Raw genomic sequence first — 22,803 nt, forward strand, 5'->3', positions numbered from 1 at the left:
AGCGTTTTGAAAAAAAAAATGTACAAATTTGAAAAAAAAAAAATTTGCCTGTCCCAATTATATTGTCTATTCCATGTACAATCTACTCACTGAAGTTGTTTTTACGGGTTTTCATCATTTTCTTCAAAAGCAATAACATTTTTGATGGCGTTCTAAAACTAAAAGATTTTGTAGAATATTCATGCAATATGTTCGGAAAACTCTGCCAAAGTTAAAAGTAAAACTTTCAAGGGGAGTTTAGGGTGATTTGTTTGCTAGCCAACATAAAGTGTAATTATCGATAAATTATACCTAAAAGATCTTGCAGTCTGTTGGACTTGAACCCAAAGTTTTTTTTTGTCTATTTTTTTTATATTTAACTCATTTAATTATGAGTTTGTATTTTGGTTCGTATTTTGTTTCAAATGTAAAAAAATATGTGATAAAATCTAGAGCTCCTACACAATTCGTGATAAGTAAAGGGTAGAGTACCTGAACCATAAGTGGCAATAAAAATCACATTAAAATCGTTTTCCAACCCACCGTGACAGCAAGGTCACCTTCGGCCTGAGCCTCACAGCTTCTGGTGAGCTCGTTCAACAGAGGACCATCCTCCTGTCGTCGAATGTTGAGTTAGCCTTATCCCGGTTCTCATGCAAAGAAATTAAAACCAACAACCCATTCATTTAGCAACCAGTAAAGAGAAAAGGCGAATCATTGCATGCTCATTGCACACAGCACGGGTCGAACGAAGAACTACAACGTTGATGGTGGTGATGCGAATGGCGCGTGCTGGTTTTTATGAGCGAAAGCAAAAAGGGCCACCGTCGTCGTCGTCGTCTCCGGTGCCCCGGAATGTTGATGAGCCAGTCAGTCGGCCTTGTCGGAAAAACTGGGGGTTCCGTTGTTGGAAGGTTGGCGAGTTGACCCTTTCGCTCGCTCACTCACTGCGCCGCTTCGATCGCAGCGCAGCTGCCCAACGGCATGCCCACCCATAGCCGGGTACCCCGGAAGGCAAACGGGGCGTGAAAATGAGTTAACAAATGTATCGCTTTATCTTGATCCTATTAGTTTATTGCGTGAATGTTCTCGTTTCGTTTTGTTCCACTGGGCTACGGTGGTGGACGGTGGACTGGGCGGGAGAGGGTGATTTGCTCTGTTCTAGGGATATTTATGATGAATACGTTTGACTTTTCCTGTGGGAGGACGACGTGCGTATGGCAGCATGTATGGGACCATACAACGTAGAATGCCAGGAGCTGATGACACATGTTACGTGCACAAGGACGACTCATTATTAGACTGATGGGTTTCGGACAGAGTTCTCATGTACATACTTACAATCACTTGTTAGGGAGCACGGCTGCAATCGGATGAAGGGGGATTTATGATTTATGTAGATGATTGGGATAATGATGGACAGACTCGTGCGAAAATCCTGGCATTGAATCGTGCAGTTAATGAATTTTATGCTAATGAGGACGTTGGTGGAATTTGCGGATGCTGAAGGTTTATTGTATGAGCATGAGCATAGATGATCATATAGTTCCTAGTTACTTTTTCGTGATTGACTTGAACTATCAAAATAGCACAAAGAACCAAATGTTGGATCCTGTTGTTAGCCAATGAGCATATTTGCAAACTTTATATGTCAATAACGGCACCGGCCACATCCTTATAGTCATTGGGGAAGGAATGTCAGTGCGATATCAGATTTTATTAGAAGCAGAGATTATCATTGTATCTCCACAATTGCTGCAGGTGGTTATTGGACGAGAATCGTCGCTACTAATACATACTTCATCCCAAGTCTACTACGGCTTAGTAGCAACGGGTGTTGAACTATCAGTCCTTCCCTCTCCCAATGACCGTAAGGACGTGGCCGGCACCGTTATTTACTTTTTGAATTTTGAGCTCTCGAAATGTGCAGAATGGTTAGGTAGTCGCGGAGTAGCAAACAGGCGATGTGTACTGTTATCTTTTCTTTGCTTTGCATTACATCTCCTCAATTTCCGCCGAAGAAGTTCCCCTTGACGAGTATTCTTTGGTTCTCTACAACCGCAAACAGGTTTTTCAGTTCTCTACTAAATATTATCTGCGCCAGTCGTTTATCTGGCATCCTTGCGACGTAACCAGTCCAAATCAGCCCACCGTGATGTAATATCTTAACAATATCCTTTTCAAAATTCTCGGTATAGGCCGTCAGCCTCGACAGACTCAACAGGTTCCCGATGATGTCCAGTAGCAACTTCGCTATCGCGGTGAGTATCTCGTTCGTAGGGAATGGGAACCCATGGTCGGGTGTCGTGGTACGGAAACAACATATCCACAATCTTCTGCAGCATCTCGAAGAAGCGTTCTGGGGCTGCTGATGAGCCCTTGTTTTTGACTATGAATACCCTGTAGACATCACGCCAGAGACTCGTGAAGGGAGCCTGGCAGCAACTATCGAATCACTTTCGCCCGCTTACGCGCCTCAACCTCTTTTTTTTTTCAGTGCCAGCTAAGTCGCCCTGTAGAGTAATGCGGGGCAAAAGTTCGCACGGGGCAAAAGTTCGCAGTGGGTCTTTTTCTGAGCACGAGTTAAGAACACAAACAAATCTGTATGGGTTCGACACATAATCAGGTCAGCTACTCGTCAATAAAATTTGGAACGATTTCGTTATGGTTTGGCAGAGTTATGCGAAAAAATGTGTTTCTAGGGGTTTTGATAGAATTTTTGGACCTTTTGGAATAAGAATTTGTAGTAACAGGAAGAAAAAGAATCTCATAACCTCTTTATGTCGGAGAATCGTTATTCCATAGTAGTTTACGAGGTGCACTCGAATAAACAATAAACTACTAGTGCTTCTTGCAGAAAGGGACATTGCTAAAACCTCGACAGTGGGGCAAAAGTTCGCAGTAGCTGTGGGGCAAAAGTTCGCACTAGATTTCTGAGTCTAGTCTCTCTCTCTCTTCTTGGCGTAACGTCCTCACTGGGACAAAGCCTGCTTCTCAGCTTAGTGTTCTATGAGCACTTCCACAGTTATTAACTGAGAGCTTCCTCTGCCAATGACCATTTTGCATGCGTATATCGTGTGGCAGGCACGAAGATACTCTATGCCCAAGGAAGTCAAGGAAATTTCCTTTACGAAAAGATCCTGGACCGACCGGGAATCGAACCCGTCACCCTCAGCATGGTCATGCTGAATACCCGTGCGTTTACCGCCTCGGCTATATGGGCCCTTACAGTCTAGTACAGCAATATAATAACAGAATCTTTGAAACAATGATAATTTAGTATAGAAACTACTATATATGCATAATATGAGTAGTATGCACCCTGAAATCGTTGTGGCAGAGGGTCTGAACTTAGTTTTGTAAGAAGATTGATTGTAAGGCAAACATTATGTTCACGCATTTATATCAATAAATGAAAAATGGCTAAAAAAACATTATAAAACATTTTATTTGCCATCCTCGTCGTGTCTTTTCCTATGTTTCTGAAGGTCTTATGTTCATCTACTTAACCGGGGTCTTTCATAGCTTAGTTTGTAAATTCCCAGTTAAAATTTATCCCCATACTGATGGGGATAAGATTCCATAACGGTCCCGTTCAACAGTTTTGCTGCATATTTGATTTTTTTTCCATGTATTTTGTGCAACACGTATCTCTATGATTACCCCACAATGTGTTTTGACAACTCCAGTAACGCTGTAAGGGACAGCTCTGAGTTAATACTTGTGTAAGTCTTCATAAAAGACACTCTATACAAAAGCTGAACACCAGGTCGTATTCCAGTTGGGCCGTAATGCTAAGAACAGAAAGAAACAGATTTCATTGCTAGAGTGAAAAGATGAACATGAATTAGCATAAAATAATTGAACATCACACCAATAAACTACCCTGTACAAGGTGCGAACTTTTGCCCCGCATAATGCGAACTTTTGCCCCCACTATGGGGCAAAAGTTCGCATTGGAGTACTTGTTTTAAAAATTGTATTACTAAAACTATAAAAGGATCGCGAAAAAATCTAGTACTACGTTTTGAAGGCAACATGATAGAGACCCGTTTAACGAAGAAAAACGATATTGATTTCTTTTCGTTCAATAGTTATTTTGTGAAGTTTGTTAGGTGCGAACTTTTGCCCCGCATTACTCTACTGCCATGCTTAGCATAATTGTCCCATGTTAATAGGGATTCCCATCGAACATGGGACAACTGTGCTGCACAGAGCAGCGCAGGTTTCACCTCGCTCCATTCTTCCCTCATCAGTGGGAGCTCCTTGCATTCTCATGTATCACCGACTTCGGTAATTTCTACCGAAATCTCAACCGTTAAGTTTGTTATACAGGAAAATTTCGGTAAAACTTGCAACTTTTACAGAACTTCGTTAGAGTTTGACAGATTAACGTTAAGATTTTAATGAAATTTGGTATATTTTTACAGAATTTCGTTAAAACCCCTTTACCGAATGCTCAGCAATTGAGATTTCGGTAAAAATTACCGAACGCGACTAGCTGTGTACTGTAGGTATTTTTGTCATACGAGGGCTTCGACTGGGTGTTTGATTTATAGTGACGGATTTCTTACTCTTAATGTCGAGAAAAAATGATTTTTACTTTCCCGACGCTTCGGCCGATGGGTTTTGGCTTTCTCAAGGTACGATACACACGACGACCCTTTAGAAAGGCCAAAACCCATCGGCCGAAACGTCCGGAAAGTAGAAAACAATCGTTCTCGACCTTAATTCTGGAACAGGCAACTCAAAGATCAAGGTATTTCTGCCGTTTACGTTCGTGGCATTCACGTTCAGTTTGGCAATAGATTCGAGTAGAGCCTCTTGTATTAGCCAAGTGAACTCAATTCCACTAGTGCACCGAATAGTAAATTTAGAGAACTGGTCCATCAACCACTTGGTGGAAGGGGGTGTTGGTGTTGGGGTATGCATCAACTTCGTTGATCTTCGCTATTGCGAAGGCCTCGTTTGACGTGGTGGGTTGGAAAGGGAATACGTTTATGGGTCCACAAGTAGGGCGATATCTATACTTGACTCTGAGACTGACTGCCACAACAACTGTTGCCCGGCCTCACGCCGTGGTTTTGATACAGCTGAGTTACCTGCACTATCGTTGGTTCCTTTACCCTCCAAGTGGTCCACCTGGTCATTTAGGTCCACCTGCCATTCGGGCACAACCACCAGTCAACTCTGATCTTCATGACTGCAGCCGCCTTGTTAACCTCCCCTTCAGGGTTCCCTCCTGCACCTTCTCAACCAGGGCCGCTTAGGTTAGGCATAGTAGGTGCTATTCTTGGATGAGCAACGATGCTTTTTACATCCATGGCCCTCAACACCTCGGCGTGCGTGTCCGCTTCAGTCTTGAAGACCAACGCGTTTCTCCTCTAATGAGTTCAGAGCCGGTTCAGCTCTAATCAGGAGTGTTCATTTGAACGTTCTTCCCTCCAGTTAGTTGCTTAAGCTGAATACAGGTCGAGGTCGTCCTTTATGGCCTCGCTACGGTTTTATGGGTCGGAAGGCCGCCGCTACCAACTCACCTGTGCATGATTACCTGCCTGATCGTTTACTATCTCGGTTGCCAATTCCTATGCATTAACCAGCATACTATAATCAGTAACTTACTGGCACTTCTTGAGGCGCTCGAGGGACTCTGAGCTGGGCTGAGGTCCTTTGAAAGTGGCGCCATGTCGATTGTACACAGTTGCTTCTGGATATTTTGGATTTCTGTACGGGTTAACTGCTGAGCTCCCGCCACGACCAGTGGTGGGCACGCTTGCCGTAACCGTTAACACATTCAGGACGATCATTTGCTTCTACTCCTACAAAGATCACTTAAAAGTAAACTATCAATGTTCTCCAATTTGCAAGTGAGGTATACCTTTCTATTAAGGTGGAAAAAGTTCAATTTAAACTTTTAGTTTCCGATGATCAAACAAAATTTAACGTTTAACGAGAGCTTAACGGTTAACGGATGCGTTTGCCTCTGAGGCGGCCAAATTTTAATCTACGTGGTTTATAAACAGCCTCTTAACTACTCGAAGAGCACCATGAATAGCGTTGGAGCGGTAACCTCAGCATCCATCCCGGGACAGCGATGTAATGCCACGGCAGTTACAGACGTTCCTTCTCACCTTTCTAGTGAACGGGAAACATAACGGTGGTTTTCCAAACCGTCGGAAACTCACCGCTTGACAAGAACAGGCTGAATACATGTTGCTGAGGTGTTAGGAGATTTACAATGAACCTCTTCACAAAAACGGATGGAATTCTGTCAGGGCCGGAATTGGTCGATGATTTTAACGACGAGGCGGCTCTGAAAACCACGGTATCGATGTGAAGTGTGTATACTATACACTACTCCCAGCTACTAACGAAACGTTACAAGCCGCTTGATGAGTTTGACGTTCGAGAATGACTTGATTGCTGAAAATACTGGCGAACTTGTCCATAAAACTGGCAGATGTCTTCTGGGTCACATGAGATTTCTTCGTTGAAGGTCATGATTAAAGGAAAGCCAGCCTCATTCCGTTGATTGTTAACGTACTTCCAGAAGGACTTCGGTCACATCCTCAGATTCCGTTGGAGGTTTTCCTGGTACCGTCGGAAGCTCAGGCGACTACTCAAATGGTATGCAGTGTTTCATCTTTTGTAATGGTCTCGCAACGAAACTGTCCGATATTTCGAGTACCTCCTAAATGCAGCTTTCTTGGTGGGCTTCAGTACGCGAAGCTCACGGTTTGTTGTTCAGAAAAGCTTTCTTGGGTACTGGTACATGTCGCTCAATCACATGACCGAGGATGTGCGAGAGAGTCTGAGCAGCATTGTTCACATTGCGTTTATCGACGACAGCGGTCTAATCGATGGCAGATAGAAATTCAGTAATGCTTTGCTGGTCTGAATGACGAAATTCGTAGAAGGCGGGAGCGACGGTCATCATTTTGCTTGAACAATGATCGTTGAGTGTGAGGACTAATGGAGGATGGCGATTCACATGTTTGCCCGGTGGCACTGGAGCAATGGAGATAGCTGGGGCGACATCTCGAGCACTCACAAAACAGAGATCAAAACAGCGAACATTTTCGTTGGCAATGATATTGATTTGTCGTAACGTGGCGGAGCTATAACTATCTAAAAGTTTGGTAATATAACTACATGCTTCAGAAGTCTCGAGGAAATCAAACGATACTATTTGATTTTTCCCAACGTTTCGACCACTTTTTTGGTCTTCTTCAGGGGTTAATCGCTATTATCGTTTTTCGTCAAATTTTCTGTATAGAACTGTTGGGGTCTGGTTAACAATTTTGTACATCAAGGTGGTGAATTAGTGATTCGTAGCTAATTTCTAATTTCTCGTCACTAATTCTTCCACTTGATTTAGGCACTGTTTAGTTTTCTGTTTGCAACTGTCAAATTCATTCAGTCGAACCCTCCCAATCCATTTACATTCAACTTAGATCGATCGGGATCGGGATGACGATTTCCAAGAGATTTCCGGTATGTTGAAATCGCTAATGATTATAATTTTGTCTGCCGCATTATCATTTCCAATAATCGCCGATACCGATTGAGAATGAGCGTCGATCAAGGCGGTGTCACGGGTTCCATCAGGGGGCACATATGTAGATAACACACAGAAACACCTTGCGATTTGTAAGCTGGATACACACCCATTGCTGTTCTACATTATCACAATCGTCATTGTTCATAACTCTAGCTTTGGACATCTTTTAGGTAGCGATGAGAACGCAATCACCAGTTGATTTCGAGGTCCACGATGGCAGCGACAAACTTCGTATTCCGTACCAAAAATGTGCCCAGACAGAGTTCGTGAGTCACCACGTTTCGGTTAGAACGATGATGTTTCAAAACTTATTGGAGATCGCGAGAAGATATTTGTCTACGTCACTATTCATTCTTCCAGCGTTTTGATAATATATCAATACACCTTTATTATGACCTCGATTTGCTATCATAGATTTGGAAGAAGCTACCATCGGGTGTCGGAAGATATTCACTAGTCTCTGCAAGACCATCACTTCCGCACCAGCACGACCCCGCACGGTGCTCCATTTACCGTTATTATAAAATAAAATATACCATCAAAACCTGAAACGCCATTCTCTTTATTTATATATCCTACACCTCTGGACAAATTTTTAAAATCATCGTTGGGCCATTTTTTGAGTTACGCCCTGTTAAAGGGTCTAACCTCTAAACAATCGAGTTTTCTATAGAATAACACCACATTTCATAACAGAATCATGTATTAATGGCATCAATTATAGAAATTATCATGAACAACTTTGAAATTTGGTAGTAGAGTAAGGTGGGGCAAAAGTTCGACCTTAGTTGAAAATTCAACTTTTTTCAAGAAATCGAAGCAGATAAAAATAAATGAATACCGTATGGTGATTCTACCATCCATGAGCTAAAAATTTGATGAACAAAGCTACGCCAAATGTCTTTTCAATTTTGAGTTACAACACTCTTTGTATGTGTGTGTCTAATTCGAACTCTTACCCCACCACTGAGGCAAAAGTTCGAATCTAGTGTTTGTGGAATTTCTCTAACCGTAGCACACTATTTCCACACTTTGGTAATCTGAATACCTAAAACCAATTAATATTTTATGTTGGAACTGAAATACACTTTAAAGTTCGAACTGGATTTTACCCAAATCAGGGTTAAATTTACTACACCAAAAGTTAGTAGTTTTCCGCCAAATTCAGATTAAACAACTTTTTTTTTCAATTTTGATCGAATTTTCTCACTAATTCCATCAAATTTAGAGATAACATGTTCATTTTGCAGAATTTTAGGTTTTTACCCAAAGTTGCGGCCAATGACCATTTTGTATGGACAAATAAAAAAAATTGTATGGACTAATGACCACCCGGGGGGGGGGGGGGGGGGTTGAAAAGTCCCAAAAAAATGACCACGTGGTTTATGGACAGCCCCTTAGGGCCTATAGAAAGCAAACATTACATTGGTGTAACAAATTCAATTAAAAGTATATTGTATTGGGATTCCATATGTCAACAGATGTTCATATTACTCTCCGTCAAGGCGATAGTATTCACATGTTCAGCACCAACATTTCAAAAGGACGTAACAATATCTTCTCCCATATTAGCAGATCGAATCTCATCTTTCCCAGGACACAAACAATCACTATCGGAAAGAATTGCATTTCCTCCGTCCAGTAGTAATTGTACATTGCATCGGAGAGATAACGGTTTGGTTTCGGCAAGCAGTTTCGCCATTTTGAAATGATAGCACCGATATATTTAGACCGTACACTCTCTGTACAGCAAATCTGCCTTAAAGAATAGTCAAAATTTATCAAAAATATTTAATATAAGCAATCACAAATTAGACAAAAAGAAATATGTCTGTGTGCCACATATCTTAAGTTATAAGAATAGAAATTCAAAATATCGAAAGGCCAAAAGACACAAAGTCGGAACAGGTAACAAATAATCAAACAAAATATTCTGGGTGAAAATTATTTTTTCTTTTAAAATATGTAGGTAAGACCTTTTGTCCCTACTACTTTAACTTTACTTCGACCTATTGTTTTTCATTTTTTATTTCATTCCTGGAGCAACATCGAAACAACATGTTTTGTGCCTTTTTTCGAAATCGCTTCGAGGGCCTAACAGCAGCCCGCCCACGCAAATGAACACCGTTATCCGAAAGATCGATGTTTGCTCTATCTGAAAACTGTCTTAGTTTGTGTGAATAAGTTGATGGGCGCTCAGGAGTGACGTGTGAAGTCATTTTTTACCAATGCTTGTATGCCCTTTTCAAATGTTGCTCCAGATTTGTACGATTTATCTTTTCAGCTTCAGCATTTCAGAAGGGCGTAACTGGTTGATGGTAAGGCTCCTTCTTCTATGGATGTAGATTGCATGTCACCACTCTAATGTAAACCATCAAAAGAGGAGCATTCTTTTTGTCTAGAAGTGCCACGCCACAGCTTTGAAAAAAGGTGTTGTTTTGAAAAGCAGTTACGCGCTCTTGAAATGCTGAGGCTGAGAAGACAAAACGTAGAAATGCAAAAAAAAAAATCGAAGACAATATTGCGTGTTTCGCCGTAGATGATCGCACAAATTGTTCAAAATCGCTAATAGATCGTCGCCAGTACATAATATCGTGTTCGTGTCTTCAACAATAAATGCGGAAAATAGCTAATGGTTGACCGCACAGAAGACACCGAAACGATTAAATGTAACCGCGCATATCTATTTACATTTTTTCATAACTTTTCGCGATAATTTTTCTTGTAATGTATAGTAGGTCGAAGAAAATAAAATTAGTAGGGACAAAAGGTCTTACCCTAGGTCTTACCTACATATTCCAAAAAAGAAAGGATTTTCATGCAGCATTTTATGTGTGATTATTTGAAGCCTGATTCGACTTTTTGTCTTTTGGCATTTCAATGTTTTGGTTTTTTATACTTTTAACTTAAGCCGTTTGGCACACAGACATATTTGTTTTTGTCTAATTTATGGTTACCCATATTTGACTATTGTTTTTTAAGCAGATTTTCTGTATAGAGAGTGTACGCTCTTCATATATCGGTGCTAACATTTCAAAATGGCGAAACTACTTGCCGAAACCAACCTTTATCTCTCCGCTGCAATGTACAACCACTACTGGATGGAGGAAATGCAATTCTTTCCGAAAGGGGTTGTTGGTGTCCTGGAAAAGATGAGATACGATCTACAGCTATGGGAGAAGATATTGTTTTAAAGATCAGTTACGTCCTTTTGAAATGTTGGTGCTGATATGCATGTGAATACTATCGCTGTTACTGACAGTAAAATGAACATCTATTGACATATGGAATCACAATACAATATACTTTTAATTGAATTTATTACACCAATGTATTGTTTGCTTTACGGCTGTTCGGGCTCTAAAGAAGTTGATCATCAATATTGATTTCTATTCCCGATCAGCCTAGATAGCCGTGTAGTGGCGGTAGCAGTTACCTCAACTGGCTAAGAATACCACTACGGATTGCCTAATCCGGTGGTAAAAGTCCACCAAACAAGCGACCCCTAATTCATGGTGTTAAGCGTACCGTGCCTAGGAATGAATGGTTAGGGGGGTCTAATAAAAACTTAACCGTGAACGGAGCCTGTGGAGTACCAGGGCACCCTCCACAGTATGTTGCCCTTACTGTGTTAAACGGAGCAATGACGCAGTGGACCTTATTTGTCTCCGGGATAATCGGCCACTTTTCTTACGTCTCAATTTCGAGGCTTAATAAAAGTGGGTAAATGAAATTTTTTTTTTTTTATGGCAGGAATTAAGTTCGTACAGGTAAACCTTCATCACGCAAAAGGTGCTTCTGCTGTGTTGAGTCGAAGGTTTGAAAAAGAAGGACTGGAAGTGGCGCTTATTCAAGAGCCATGGTCCAATAAACGAAAGATTCTTGGAGTTCTGACACAAAATAGTAAACTATTTTATGATGAGCAACAAGATTCGCCCAGAACCGCTGTCTTAGTACGCAAAACGTTAAAATGCTATCCTATTACAGAGTTTATCAGAAAGGACATTGTTGCGGTCATGGTAGAGGTACCAACCACTAGGGGTAAAACTGAGATCGCTGTGGCTTCAGCTTACTTTCCTGGTGATGTTCCTGAGGTACCTCCTCCTGAGATCGTATCATTTGTTCAATTCTGTAAAGAAAACAACAAATCGTTTATCATTGGCTGTGACGCCAATGCGCATCACACGGTTTGGGGTAGTACGGATATTAACAGTCGAGGTGAGTCACTATTAGAGTATCTGTCTTCCAACAATATAGACATTTGCAATAATGGTGATAAACCTACTTTCTCAAATGTAATCAGACAAGAGGTCTTGGATCTAACACTGTGCAATGCTGCAATCTTTGACAAGATCACAAACTGGCACGTGTCAGATGAGATTTCTCTATCTGATCATAAACACATAATCTTCAATTGGAGTGGTGGAGATTATTCTAGAACCGCATTTAGAAATCCCAGGAAGACAAACTGGGATCAATATGTAGAATTGTTGAATACGCAATCATTTACAATGGGAGAAACTATTGATTCAACCCAAAAGTTGGAATCATTTTCTCAAAGGGTAAATGAAAGTATCATCAATTCCTTTAACGGAAGTTGTCCCACCATACAATCGTCTTCTACTAGAGACGTGCCATGGTGGAACTTTAAACTGGATCGCCTTAGAAAATTTTCTCGTAAAATGTTCAATAGAGCGAAACAAACGGGAGATTGGACTCAGTACAGGAAAACCCTGACTGATTACAACAACGAAATACGAAAATCGAAAAGAAAATCTTGGATGCTGACATGTGAAAACATAAACAGCACTCCTGTAGTTGCAAGACTACAGAAAACGCTTGCAAAAGATCATTCAAATGAATTGGGAAACCTGAAGCGCGACGATGGAGCTTTTACCAAAACTCCTCGTGAAACTTTGGATTTAATGATGGAAACCCATTTTCCAGGCTCGGTTCTAAGTGTGGATTCCAATGATACTATATCTTTGGAAGGTGAAGGATGTCCTAGTATAAACTCATCGGAGTCAACTAGTACAATAAACACCGCCTCAGATTTAGCTGATGAAATCTTCACGAAGGCCAGAGTGGAAAATGCAATTAGATCTTTTCAGCCTTTTAAATCTGCAGGAGTTGATGGAATATTTCCAGCACTGATTCAAAATGGAGAAGCGGTGTTGGTTCCACCACTAATTGAGATGTTCAAGGCTAGTTTAAGATTGAATTACGTTCCATCAAAATGGAGACTTGTAAAAGTTATCTTTATACCAAAAAAGGGGAAGCGAGACAAGACGCATCCCAAAGCATACAGGCCAATTAGTCTTTCTTCAGTTTTGTTGAAGACTATGGAAAAGGTTTTGAAGGATTTTATTAATTCTTCTTACATAAAAGACCATCCCCTATCTGACTTCCAGTTTGCTTATCAATCTGGTAAGTCAACGGTTACGGCACTTCATTCGCTAGTAGAGGAATTCCACGGAGTCATGTCAGTCGATCCTGAGCGACCATTTCAAAAATATCTGAAACTTTGCACAGTTTTTCAATTTCATATAAATCGCCATTTTTTGATATTAAACCTTCATATTCACTCACGACTAACTTTTCAAAAGGGTGTATGCGAAAATAGTTCTAAAATATTCTAAAAGCTGTACAGCAAAAACGGATTGTTCGATTGTTATAAATTTTTCAGCAAAGTTAGATAACTAAATGATGATTCCTTAGAAAATATACACTGTAAAAAAATTCTTTTTCTACTTTGAAAAAATATGATATTTGTCACAAAAACTCAAATATCTCAAAACCCTATCTTTTTACCAACTTCAATTTTTTAGGGGAAATGGCCCATTATATCAGTTATCTACCATAAAATTTTGGTGATGGTAAACTGATAAACAAAAAAGTTATGACATTTCAAACATTTCACAATTTTTACATTTAGTAACAAAAAAAATTTTTTTCTGTGTAAATTATTTTGAGAATTATATTTTGATGCTGATTTTATTGTAAAGGCTACCGCCTGAATTAAACAAGTTGTTTTCATGATACTTTAGTTTGATTATTCGTAATTACTATAGTATCTATTTGAAACTTAGACGCGATCCAGTGTTGTGTTTTTATTGTACGTGACTGGTGAAAAAATCCCTTGATAGTGTTGAAAAGCTGTTGATTATAAGAAAAATGGAATTGAATTTATTTTTAAGACAAAAGTTTTTTTATACGCGTATACGTCTAGTTTATCCGCAAAAAAATCCCTCTTACACACTTATTTCTGAATTGCCTGTTCGGTACTTTTTTGACGAGATTATAACAGCAGTACGATCTCGGAAGTTTCGGTAATCGATTTTACTGAGGCTCAGTAAAACAACTGTCAAAATCGTATGGAAAAGGTAAACAATGCATTTTTGCTGAACGAGTTCGGTGCTCAGCAGTTTTAATCTCGTCAAAAAATTACCGAACTCGGTAATCAAAATTATGTGTGTAGAGAACAGACTTTATGATCGGAAGAATGCGAGTAACTTCAACAACAACAAATGCATAAGAGGTACATACCACAGACAAACAGACGAAACGCCTAGAACAATTTTAGTGAAAATTCATCGCCCAGTTCACACTATCACCACCTGGTGGAAATGTTTCACGAAACACTGCGTTGTGCAATATCGTCATCAGAAGGCGCTAGTGTGAAACGTCAAACGCAAAGAAAAACGATGGGCGCTCTTCTTGTTATGAAAGCCACAACCAAGATTCAAAATGATCGTTGAAGGCGTGGTCAATGAAAATTTCGCCAGTGTTACGTTTGTTTGTCTGTATACATACCTGCCAATGCTCACGAAAAAAACAAAAAAATACTACCGCTATGAATATTAAAAATTGTATAGTATTTTTTTTCTTCAGCCACCAACACCAAACAAGTAAGTTAAAATTAATAAGTGATTTTGTTTATTATAATCTAACGAACAAGATGAACAGTCGCTTTCTCAAAGGTCTTCAACTCAACGCTCTCTTGTAGACCGTTTGATGAAAAAAAATGTTCAAAAGAGTTACGAAATCTCACCGAAAGCACCATAGATAAACTGAAAGAGACTGGTTATGCCCAAATGTTCACATTGTGTACAAAATTACGCATTTGCACGTCCTGCCGTCTAGAATTTGACAAACGAGCCATCTGTATATCATCGGTAAAGCAGGGCGCAGGAAGTTCGAAAACGACAACAACTGAGAAATTGCCATCAGCGACATCTGTTTAAACAATTTAATTACGCCCCTTTTCAAAAATGCCCTGTAATATTCTTCAACATCTATACCCATTTCAATATTTTTAACGTTGCAAAACACGCTTTCAACATTCATCTTGAAGAAGAGGGAAAACACTTGTCCTCAAATGTAACAGCAAATTAATGAATAAACGACTAATGCGCGGAGGGCGTGATAAAATCGGAACATTACGGTACATAGTATATTATATTATATGTATATATAATATATAATAAAAACAACTTGTTTTACTCACGCAAGGCCATTAACAATAAAATCAGCATCAAACTTCAATTTCCGGCCGAAATAATTTACACTAAAAAAAATTATTACTAAATGTGAAAATTGTGAAATGTTTGAATTGTCATAACTTTTTTGTTTATTTTCATGGTAGATTGCTAATACAATGGACCGTTTTCTCTAAAAAATTACGTTGGTAAAAAGATAGGGTTTTGAGATATTTGAGTTTTTGTGACAAAAATGATATTTTTTAATGTTAAAAAAGATTTTTTTCACAGTGTATATTTTCTTAGGAATCGCCATTTAGTTATCTAACTTTGCTGAACAATAAAATCAGCATCAAATCGCGATTCCCGGCCGAAATAATTTACACAGAAAATTTTTTTTTACTAAATGTAAAAATTGTGAAATTTTTGAAATGTTATAACTTTTTTGTTTATTAGTTTACCATCACCAAATTTTTATGGTAGATTGCTAATACAATGGACCGTTTTCCCTAAAAAATTCAAGTTGGTAAAAAGATAGGGTTTTGAGATATTTGAGTTTTTGTGACAAAAATGATGTTTTTCAATGATAAAATAGATTTTTTTTCACAGTGTATATTTTCTTAGAAATCACCATTTAGCTATCTAACTTTGCTGAAAAATTCATAACAATCGAACAATCCGTTTTTGCTGTGCATATTTTTGAATATTTTTGAACCATTTTCACATACACCCTTTTGAAAAGTTAGTCGTGGCTCTAAATAAAAATTTGACATCGAAAAATGGCGATTTAGATGGAACTGAAAAACTGTGCAAAGTTTCAGTTCAATAGAAAATCATGAATTAAAAATTTTCCTTAATTTTGATGCTGTTGCTTGGAATCGCTCAGTAACAAAGGTGGAAAAAACGTTTTCAGCAAAAGAAATAGCTCTATGCGCCTTTTTAGACATAGAAGGAGCATTTGATAATGCCTCCTATTCATCTATGAAGCGTGCCATGGAGAACAAAAACTTCGACCAATGTATCATACATTGGATTGATATTGTGCTTGCACAAAGAGAAATCACCTCTGAGCTGGGAAGTTCTTCTATAACAGTAAGGGCAACGAAAGGTTGCCCTCAAGGAGGAGTCCTCTCACCACTAATGTGGTCCTTGGGTGTAGACGATCTTCTAAGAAGCTTGAAGGAAAAAGGTTTCGAAGTTGTAGGCTTTGCAGACGATATAGTCATAATAGTGAGAGGAAAGTATGACGGAACTGTTTCGGAAAGAATGCAAAGGGCTCTAAACTATACACATTCATGGTGTATTAAGGAGGGCCTTAGCATCAACCTGTCAAAAGTTGTAATTGTCCCTTTCACTAGGAGAAGGAAGATCAACCTTAAAGCTTTTCGGCTTGGAGGGATAAAAATTCATCCTAGTGATCGAGTCAAATACTTAGGTTTGATACTGGATGCTAAACTGAACTGGAATGCTCAAATTGAGTCCGTGATCGGTAAGGCAACAAGTGCGTTCTGGTTATGCTCCAAAACTATTGGCAGAAAGTGGGGCTTGAAACCAAAAATGATAATGTGGATTTGTACTGCCATAATCCGCCCAAAAGTGACGTATGCTTCGTTTGTCTGGTGGCCAAAAACAAAAGAGGCTACCACACAATCGAAGCTTGCGAAAATTCAACGTCTTGCGTCCATTGCTGTTACAGGAGCGATGCGAAGCACTCCATCAAAAGCTTTAGATGCGATTCTCAATCTACTACCTTTGCACGAGTACGTGCAATTAGAAGCAGAAAAGGAATTGCTGAGACTTGAACGAGTTGAAAAGTTTATGCCAGGTGATCTTGTAGGTCACCTGAGCATTTCACAATACTTCCAAAATAGGCCAGTAATGAAAATGATTAAAGACTGGATGAAACCTGTGGAGAACCATGATGTTCCTTACAAGTTGCACGAAACAACTCGTGCAGATTGGGAAGTCGGTGGTCCCACTGTTCGTCAAGGGTCAATCAAATTCTTTACAGATGGCTCAAAAGTTGGAATAAAAACGGGAGCAGGAATCTACGGCCCTGGAATACAAATTTCAGTGGCGATGGGACACTATCCTACGGTGTTTCAAGCAGACATTCTTGCTATTTTAAAATGCGCAAAAATCTGCCTTGCCAGTTTGCTGGCCCAGAACCATTCTGTGGTATATCAAACTGTACAATTAAAATGGACCTGAAACGCTGGGCTGAGCAGAGGGTGATATCCAATTGGATGGACGTCAAAAATTGCAATCAGTCAAAACGATTTATAACACCAAATGCTTATAAAACCAAAAAGCTCTTAGTGCTCAACAAGAGAGCTCTATGTACATACACTGGCCTAGTAACTGGACACTGCCCGAGCAGGTATCACTTGAAAAATATTGGCCATATTCAGAGTGATATCTGTCGTTTCTGTAATACGGAACGTGAAACCTCGGAACATCTGCTTTGCAGTTGTGGTGCTTTATACACGCGCAGGCAAAGATTTCTAAATAGTGGTTGCTTGCAACCCAGTGAGATCTGGTCTGCAAAACCTGGGAAGGTCTTGGAGTTTATCAATTCCATTGCACCTGACTGGGAGACGACGCGTCGTGGCAGTAGCTGATTACTTGACACATGGTAATTAGCTGGCTAGATGCGAATATCAAAACGGGACATGCCACAAAAGTTCAGCCTATTGGACGCAGTGGCTTAATTTCCCCAACAGGGGAGGAAAAAAAAAAATGTTTGCTTTCTATAGGCCCTAAGAACTTCTACCGTATATTGACGTAATAACAAATTTTGATACAAAATGCACTCCACCGACATTTATATGGATGCATACTACCAAATTTCAATGTTGTACATGATAATTTCTGTAATTTATGCCTTTAATTCATGATTCTGTTATGAAATGTGGTGTTATTCTGTAGAAAACTCGTTTTTTTAGGAGTTAGGCCCTTTGAAAGGGCGTAACTCAAAAATTCGCCCAACGATGATTTTAAAAATTTGTTCAGAGGTGTAGGATATATAACTAAAGAGAATGGCGTTTCAGGTTTTGATGGTATATTTTATTTTATAATAACGGTAAATGGAGCACCGTGCCCCGACCAGCTGAGTTTTTTTAAGAGCATTTCATACTCTTCAGCAGCGATCGTACTCGCGTTCCACCTGCAAGAAAAATGTGTCTTTATTATCATCTGTACTTCCTGATAGTGATATGTGCATGTCAAATGCCAAAATTTAAAATTAGAGAATTGGTCCTTGATCCGTAATCTTCACATTTTTTCGGAAATCGATCATCTTCCAATCAAGTGCCTATGTATATCGCCCATTGTGCATGAAAGCTGCTTCCAACTCGCGTGTGTTGCCGAAACTCTGGTATATGGTATGGTTACCTCTTAACGTTTGACCTGGTGCGTTCTACCTAAAACACCTCCTGCAGTGTTGCGATATTTGGCATCGTGTCTCCAAGTACATTGGTGAGAAAGCGAGTGCTCTGCAAAGTTACGTAAGCTCCGCATTTTAGCATTTATGAAAGAAAACTTAGAGAATGATCAAGAGTTTGATGCTTAATAATCAAAAATGTGCCAAAATTGTCAATATCACTTACGTCACTATGCAGAATTACGGTAGTACAGTTCCACGTGCCGGGATTTTAAATCTTTTCTTGACGCTAAGGTTTTTGTCATGGAATTTGTTACGTAATATTCAATTGTTTTCTTTTCGCTGCCTGTGTTCTTCCGACTTTCATCGTTCATTAATTAATTTGTTATTTATGTTAGGTATGGATAGATAAGACGCGCATGTTGTTGTTCACAAACCAGATTACCATATATCTAAATGCATTTATATCGAAGTGCATTTGTTAAGCGGATAACTCATAATCTGCCACTTAACTGCTACCACATCCGCTGATTCGATTGGAATTTTTCCATCAATTCGCACTCCACAGGAGCAAGCAATTGGTGACTCTCCCCAACTACCCCAATACACAGAAGAGGAAGGCATCATTGGGTTGGGGGAGGCCGGGTTAGTATTTAACAAATCACTTATCACCTCTTCCACTCCCTGTTTTGTGGTCCGTTGTTGGTCTGGTCAGTCTGCGTGCAGATGGAAGTTAATTTATCGTGAAATTAGTAAATTATCACATTGGTGCGAAGAAGAGAAGCCTCGATCTGCGCACTTCGCTCCGAACGTACGAGAGTACCCTACTTTGTCATATGGATGGAACTGGTTGTCTTATCTGAACGCGAGTGGACGTGGCTTAACATTAGTGGTCAAACAAGGCAAAATTTGTCGCCGTCGTCGTCTTCGTTTTCGCTGGCTCCATCCCAGCTTGGTGATGTTTGCCTCCGCGGCTGCACAAGCCGAGACGAGACACGCAGCATCCAAGCGAGATGTTATTTTTTTTTCTTAACGAGAAAGAACATCGAAAAACAGACAAATTGGGAGGAATCTCTTGGAAACAAATTCGATAATCTTGTACCAAAGTGTTAAATTATTTGACTTTTCCATTTGTAGCTTCGCGAGCTGATGGGCTCGTTACTGTCCGCGCCGCGCCGTCCCAGTCGCGGAGTGAACGAAGTACGTCGTCGTGTTTAAAAATTTATGAGAATTCCGAAAACAGGATCGATATTATGGCTTGTTTTCACACATTTCCAACGCCTCGCTGGTTGTTGTTGGCTCGAAGAAGCATGCGAGCCTGAAGCATCTTCTTCATGCTGCGGAACGTGGTGTATGCTGTGGGCCGTCTAGCGCATACAGGCCAGGCCGAACTTGATGGATGCTGGACATTATGCGGATATGGTAGGTTTTTAGTGGGAAGGAATGCGGCTACCGTGGGAGAATGGGTCATCATAAAATATTTGAGTGACGTGCCCGTAGAGTAGACTTTTATGTGTGAAAATTCAATTAGTGTTCGGGGTTGTATTCTAGTTCCTTTCGATGTTCTGGCTTCCGTGCGGAGTTACCTTACTTTACTTACAAGTCAGACTAAACTCTGACAATCCTCTGCTGTACGTAGGAATCGCCTTCATTCGACTCGGTTCACGGCTACGTGTCTCCAGTGCCGCACATTGCGAAGGGTCCGCAAATCGTCCTCCACTTGATCAAACCACCTAGCTCGCTGCACACCAGGTCTGCGCACTTGTACTGGTCGGATGACTCTCGAGAACCGTTTCAACCGGGTTGCTATCCGACATCCTGTGCCGTGATCCGCCCTCCGCAGCCTCCCGATTTTCGCGGTGTGGACAAAGGTTAGTTCTCTCAGCCGCTAATGCAGCTTCCGTTCGAAAACTCCAAGGGTGCGTTGGTTCTCTGCAGGTAGAGTTTATGCTTTGTGCCGATAGCGGACTACCGGTCTAATCAGCGTTTTGTAGTCAGCTTAACCTCGTGTGACGGCGAACTTTGTTCGATCGTACATACCAAACGCTTTCAGCAATAAATTTTGCCGAGCTGAAGGGTCCAGCAAAATTTTTTACTAAACTTTTAGCAAAGTTTGCTGAATTTCAGTAAAACGTTACTAATGATCAGCAGAGTTTACTGAACAAATCAGTAAAATTTTGCTGAATTTCAACAAAATTTTTGCAGAAACCTTCAGCTCGGCAAAATTCAGCAAAATTTTGCTGAAACCCTCAATCCATTTTTGGTGTGTAGAGTTATGCGGAGTCCAAAGCAAGCCCGATTTCCTGCCAAAATGAGTCTTTGAATTTCGCTGTTGGTGTCGTTGTCGGCGGTCACTAGTGAGCCCAAGTACACGAATTCTTCAACAGCCTCGATTTCATCACCGTCAATAGAAATTCGGGGTGGCGAGTGCGGTAATTCATCCCAAGTGCTCTTTGCCATCATGTACTGTGTCTTCGACACATTACTGAATTGAAGCTTGAAGCCTGTAGAATTTTATGATATGCTCAGCTTAAAATCGACAAAATGATCCCTTTGCATCCGGGCTTCTCATTTTGTTATAATGGCCTATAGATAAACCATCACAAATTCAAACCATGCATTACATGTATGAACTGAATGGGATGAATTCTGAAATTCGTGAACTTTTAATGGTGAGTCATTACAAATGTAAACCGAATATCTTAGCTTCAGAATGGTTTGAACGATCTGCAGCAACTTTTAGTTATACTATGCGGGTAAACTAATCATGTTTGTCTACTAAACTCCATAATACTAAGTTTTGGATGTGCACGATGCTTTGTTACGAGTGTAGATCTAAAGGCCTTAAACACATAATATTATAGGTGACCTCAGATATTCCTGACAACCTGGAAAACTTTCTCCCACGGCTTGTAATGCATGTATGACTCAAATGGGTAAATTCTGATACTTTTGCACCTCTATTGATAGACCAATGCAAATTGAAACCATATATCTCTACTTCAGAATAGTTTGGTTGATCCAGGATGCCCCTATGATGTATATACAAGCATCATATGATTCAACTGATCTTCTATGACTACCAAAACGCTCTATACACTGAAACCTCCATTTAGGAAGGATCCATTTAGGTAAAATCAATTTAGGTCCCTCCATTTAGGTAACGTTACCTAAATAGAATTTGATTGTGTTCAGAGCAGTTGGAGTACTCAAGATTACAGATGAAGTTGGTTTACGGGAAAAAAGTGGAATTAAGAGTTAAGGGACGTTTGTTTAAGGAGTGTTTTAGTGTTAAAAGTTTAAGAGTATCCAAGAACTCCCTGGAGTTTAAGTCATCTGATCTACATGCGTAATCAGTGATTTTTTGGAGTATTATGAATGAAATTTATGCTTAAACAGCCTCATGTTGCTATGTGTTGTCAAGTGGTGAATTCATTGTCAGTTTGAGGATCTCCAAGAACTTCCTTGCGTATAGGTCATCGGGTCTACCAATGATTCCTTAAGGTTCTCCAAGAACTCCCTTGAGTATAGGTCATCGAATCTACGAGGGCTTCTAGCTGTATCTAAGAGCATTAAGAATGAGGTCTATACCAGCGCTTGAAATTGAGTGAATATGAAGAAAACGACCAGTTATCAGCGCCAGCAACCACTACGAACGAATGCGCAAAGGGAGCGAAGAAAACCCGAACCAACTGCGACTGCTGTTCCTCATCGGTTGGTTCGCTTGTGAAGCAAACTGACTCGTTCATGCTCAGTTGCTGCGGTGAGTGTGAAGATGGGGAAATGATTCAGTGGTTTTATTTGTTGCTCAAAATTTGTAAAAACAATCATTCTGTTGGTATGGGAATGTTGTACGTGACTATTGTAGTCGATTAAATTTGAGTTTATGTTATTAGCACTGTAATAACGGGTTAAAAACTAAGTATATTCATTGCCGTATACGCCGGCGAAGAGAAAGATTCAGAGAGCCATCACGCATATGAACCACCGTTTCTCACTCTCAGTAATAAAATTGATTGCTCATGCTCCCATTTGCTTCTGAAACATGTTAGCCAATGAAGGTATATTTTTGTAAAAACCACCAAATTAAATAAACAATCATTTTTAGAGTCCCTGATGAAGGTCCTATATGCGACCGAAACGTTGGACGAAATTAAATAGCAGTATTTGAATTTTGTCGAGACTGAAAAAGCCATTTTCAAGTTAAAATGAAGGTATACAGCTACCGCTCTGGGTTGAACAGCGTTGGTCAAAGAGGAGCAAATTTTGCTTCGTCCAGGGGAAAACGCTTCATTTTGCAAGCACTGGTCTATACTCACACAGCCCCAGGCATCTATGTTTCATCAAGTGGTGGGTTCTATGATTGTATAGGAGTATCCGAGAACTCCCTGGAGTTAAATACA

This window comes from Aedes albopictus, chromosome 3 (genome assembly GCF_035046485.1).
Source record: "Aedes albopictus strain Foshan chromosome 3, AalbF5, whole genome shotgun sequence".
Lineage (NCBI taxonomy): Eukaryota > Metazoa > Arthropoda > Insecta > Diptera > Culicidae > Aedes > Aedes albopictus.